The sequence below is a fragment of the Hyaena hyaena genome, unplaced genomic scaffold (assembly GCF_003009895.1).
Source record: "Hyaena hyaena isolate Hyena2069 unplaced genomic scaffold, ASM300989v1 scaffold_511, whole genome shotgun sequence".
Taxonomy (NCBI): Eukaryota; Metazoa; Chordata; class Mammalia; order Carnivora; family Hyaenidae; genus Hyaena; species Hyaena hyaena.
The window spans coordinates 1,174,517-1,179,548 of record NW_024081144.1 but is presented as its reverse complement, the minus strand read 5'-3'; positions in this window follow the sequence as shown (position 1 = coordinate 1,179,548).

The window sequence follows — 5,032 nt, the reverse complement described above, 5'->3', positions numbered from 1 at the left end:
CAGCACTTCCATGTCTGGCGTGAGCCTCAAAGAACGGAAAACAGGGATCTGAGCAGAGAGATTGACAACAGCCGAGTGTCCATCAGGAGATGGTGGAGAAAGAAAACAGGGTCCGTCCACGCCGTGGAATGTCATTCAGCCTTAAAGGGGAAGGCAATCGTGCCACGTGTGGCAACGTGGATGAACCTTCTCAAGGACACGATGCTGAGTGAGATAAGCCAGCCATGAAAGGGCAAATCCTGTCTGATTCCACTTCCCTGAGGGCCCTAGAGAAGTCCAGTCCACGGAGATGGAGACAGGGAGTAGATGGTGGGTGCGGGGGGCCGGGGGAGGGGAGAGGATCAGTGTTTACTGGGGACAGAGTTCCAGTTTGGGAGGATGGAAAGTTCTGGAGACAGATGGAGAAGACGGGTGCACGACAGTGTGAATATGCTTAATGCCCCTGAACTGTGCCCTTAAAAATGGTTAAGATGGTAAATTCTGTTATGTAATAAACACAGCAAACACATAAACAATACATAATGAACGAAGTTTAAAAATACTTTTAAGGGGTGCCTGGGTGGCTCAGTCGGTTAAGTGACCGACTTTGGCTCAGGTCATGATCTCACAGTTCGTGGGTTCGAGTCCTGCGTCGGGCTCTGTGCTGACAGCTCAGAGCCTGGAGCCTGTTTCAGATTCTGTGTCTCCCTCTCTCTCTGCCCCTCCCCTGCACGCTGTCTCTGTCTCTCTCACACAAATAAATAAAAACATTAAAATAAATAAATAAATAAAAATAAAAATACTTTTAAATAGTGAAAAGGAATTCTGAAAGACAACTCACTGAGCTGTTAATCGTGGTTATTTTTCGAGGGTGGCATTCTGGGGGCTTTTCCTTGCCCTTTTGCGGATTGCAAGCACATTTATACTTAAATCACAACAGATAGCCTGCATCCGGTGGAGCTGGGAGCCCAGGCAAGGGGCTGTCCCTGCAGCCTGGCCCCTCCTGTGAGGGTGGCTCCCCCCCCCCCCCCCCCATCAGGTGAGATGAGCACAGAGAGTACACAGAGAGGTGAGGTTAAGTCCTGGGTTCCTGCCTTGCCACCTCGTTCACTCTCACGGGGGCAAGAACCCCTTCCTGCTGGTGACAATGATCTAAATGTCCAGGGACAGCGCTCCCGGCCGTGCCCCTAGAGCCTTGGATGCAGACACAGCTACTGTTGGCCACCTTGGCCCTGGGCGGGGCCTCGGATGTGGTTTTCGCTGAGCCTGCGAGGTGCTGCCTTTCAGCTCTCTGATCTGATTTCCAAATTCACCTGCCCCCAAGTGTGCACGGGGCTGGGGGGAGGGGTGGGCAGGCAGGGGGCTGCGGTGCGGTCGTGGCTGGTGTGGCTGGTGGTGGTTGACTGTGTCACAAAGGGTGTGGTTGCCCCAAGCTGCTGAGGACCGGAGCGGGGCAGGGGCATGGTGGCCCCCGGAGGTGGGGCTGGTCTGGGGGCAGCCCCCAGTCTGCCCTTCGCAGCCCTGTGTCTGCTCCCCGCAGCTAGAATGCTGGATTTTCTCCGCAGGAGGAGCTCCCAGGCCCAGGGGCAGAGCCTGCAGCCCCCCCGCCCCCCCACCAGCCCCGACGGCCTCTGGGGAGGGGCCTGGTCAGGCCGGTGTGGTTGAAGCCCACCCACCGGGCTTGGGTCCTCCCCACTTGCTGCGATCTGTGCCCTGGGGAGCCAGCCGAGCCGGCCTCACGTGGCACAGGCAATGGGGGATTACGTGCAGAGGATGACAGTGTCGGAGAGATTCGGAGAGGAAAGGGCTTATTAAGCCGCTGAAATTGGTTCTAAATGAGGTCAGCCGTCGAAGCGCCTTGGAGGAGAGCCAGGCGCTGAGCAGCTAGCGGTGTTTATTTCCTGACAGGGTGGCGGTGACGCCCGGGCGACACCCCCAACCCACCCTTGCCTTTGGAGGGCAACTTGCACCGCAGCACCAGAGCAGAGCCGGGTGGGGCTGGGGGCAGGGTCAGAGGGCACGCGGGAGGGGCTGCCGTCTCAGCCCTTGAGGTCTCCGCAGGTGTCGCACCGGATGCGGGCGGGCCGAGGACCGCTGAGTCCTGCTCCCTTGTGCGGGGTCGAATTGCTCCGTTTGTAAAAATCCATTAATGCAAGGAACGCACATCGCGGCCGGGGCCCTGTGATTGGCCGGGTCTCTCTGCCCCCTGCGGGGCCCAGCGCTTTCCTTTCTCATTCCGTGTCCCTTCCTCCTGACTCCAGTGGAACGGCCCTGACCTTGGCTGCCTCCCCAGTGCCGCGCTTGCTAGAAGTGGCCTCACCCCAAGGGCGGGTTGCTCAACTCCTCTGCAGCCTCGCCTCCCCTGGCATCTGAGGACAGTTGCAGCCCCCCCACCCCCACCCCGCCCCGAGGCTGGCAAGGGCGACGCGAAGCGAAGCTGGTGGTGGGCTGGGCGTGGACACGCTTTCCGGCTCCTGTTGATTCCTAGCGCTTGGCAATTATTACTTCTGAGATCGGCTGCGTTGGCTTTGTCGAATGCAAGGGGCACGCGGGAGCTGCAGCCCAGTTCCAAGCTGGAGAAAGAGTGCCTTTTAAATCCGGTTAAAAATAACCGTGTGTCCCTGGCGCTCTGCTGTTTACTAAGCCACGCAGGCCTCCCTCCTTCGGAGCAGCTCTGAGCAACTGTTGATCCCTCCGCTTCCCGCTTCCCCGTAGGAATGGAGGTGGCTCGGCAACCCGAGGGCCTGCTCAGGGCTGGCGCTGTACCCCTGGGCTCCCGGCCCCAGGCCTCTCCGCCTCTCGCTGCCTCTCCCTGCCCAGGACGCTGGCTTGAAGGCAGCTGGCGGGTCCGACCCCTCTGGCCATCTGGGTGGGGAAGTGCGTCCCCCAGGAGGCCCAGGCGGGAGCCCGCAGGATTTGAACCCAGAGCCTGGAGCCCCCCTGGGAGGGGGGGTGCGGCATGAGGGCCTTGGGGTCTCCCTGCCCCAGAGTAGGCTGCCGTTGCTCGTCGTGCTGCCTGTCTTCCAAGGCCAGATCCCACCTGGATCCTGGCCCAGAGCTGGGCACGCTGTGGGGGGCCAGCTGCCCCGACTTTGCTGTGCTGACACGCCCCCCTCCCCGCCGTGGCCACACCCTGATCTGGTGGGGAGTGTCCTGGGGGCGTCTTGACCTCAAATGCCAGGCATCTGCTTCCACAGCAATGTGAGGGCTGTTCCCTCTCACGTGAGGCCTTCGGAGCCTGGTCTCCACCCCCACCCCCCACCCCGCCCGGCCTGGGCCCGCCTGCCTTCTGTGTCGGGCAGCTTCGCCCAGAGCCTCTGGGACTAGACCTGTAGCTAAGCCAGACCCCCCCCGCCCCGTGCCTCTGACCCCCGGAACGCGGACCTTCCAGCCCCCCCCCCCGCCCCGAGTCCCTCCCCAGCCTCCAGGAAGCTCGCCTGCCGCCCAGGCGAGGGGCCTCCCTGGCTCCGACTCCTCCCTCGTGCTCAGCAGCCTCGGCCTCTCTGGGGTTTCCCCACGCCCTAGAGGGAGGCCTTGCCCGCACCCCGCTCCTGTCCCGCCCGCTCACTCAATCCTTTATCTTCCTCGTACCTGCTCCGCCTCCCCTGCAGCCGCCCGCGCACAACAGCCTTTAGGTGCCGATTTCCAGACAGTGATGCGCCTTCAGGCCCAGTGGTTTCTGGCTCTCAGCTGGCAGCCTGGGCTTGGCCTGCGGTGGGGGGTGGGTCCCTCTGTCTGGTCTCCCCCCCGCCCGCCCCAGGCTGGTGTGAAGGGCAGCCGGGTCACTGGGAGGCAGAAAGCACCACCGCCAGGGCCCCGTGAGGGCTGGAATGTTCCCCCACTTCCTTCTGCAGGCGGCACACTCATTCCTCCCTACGGAACAGGGTTCAGAGCTGAGCCTGCACCGCCAGCCTCTGCAGACACCTGAGGACTAAAGGTTGGGTGGCAGCTGGTGACGTCCCTGTGTCCCTAGGGTTCTCGGTTCTCGGTTTCTCCAGAGAGGGGAGGAAGAGGAGGAGGGGGACGAAGGAATGAAGGGAGGGAGAGTGAGAGCGAGCCAGGTGCCTGAGGGAGAGGGACTGAATTCGGGGCTATCAGGGAGAACTTCCTCGAGGTGGCAGCCCAACTAGAGTCAAAGCACTGTGCACAGAGAAGGACGGGGGCTACTTGGGGTGCAGCGCCAGGGCTGTGAGCCCCAGTGGATCTGTGCAAAGGCCCTGTGGCAGGTGTGGGAGAAACAGCACTACCGGCCAGCAGGCCCGGGAGCATTCACGTTCAGGCAGCGTCCACTCTAGGCTAAGGGGCGTCACAGCTTTGGGAGCTTCGGTGACGGGGAGGCAGGCCCGTCCTGGGCACCCTTTTCTGCAAAGCCTGTCCCCCAGCGATGCACCCCGTGCCATCTGGCCCCACCCCCCAGCAGTACACCCACTCCCGCGGGAGCAGCCGTGGCACCAGCTGGAGCCTGTGAGGAAATAGACAGGAGACAAAAGTGGGAACAGCAGGCCATGGAGAGAGTGTCTAAACACAGGGACTATGTGTGGACCGTCTTTTATTTTTAGTTTGAAATTGGTCCACCCTCCAGCATGGCGGAAGCGGCTCACTGGGCCGGGGGCCACAGCGGCAGTGTCATTACTCGCTGGTCACCCCGGAAGTAAGCCCTTGGGGCCTCAGTATGCCCATCCACGGATAGGGCGGCACAGGGCCCATCCTGCGTGTGGCTCAGGGACAGGACCAGACAGCCTGCCTGGTGGGCAGCCCGGTGCCTGGCTGACGGCATCTGGAAGGCCTTCTGGCTGCAGGGAGGGGCGGCTCCCCAGACAGTGCTGCAGAGACGGTTTGGTTCGGACGGACGGAGCGCGATCAGTCAGTCGGCTTCAATTCCCGCTGATGATGTCCATGTGTCATCAGGGCCAATTAAGAGAGCAAGGGACGCAAAGGGTGTGCCCCCGGGGCACAGGCCGGTGGGAGGGCCACCGGGACGATTGAATTCCCTACCAGACCAATGTGATTAGAGAGCAGCTTGAGCCCACCCCCTGGAGGCCGGGACATAAAG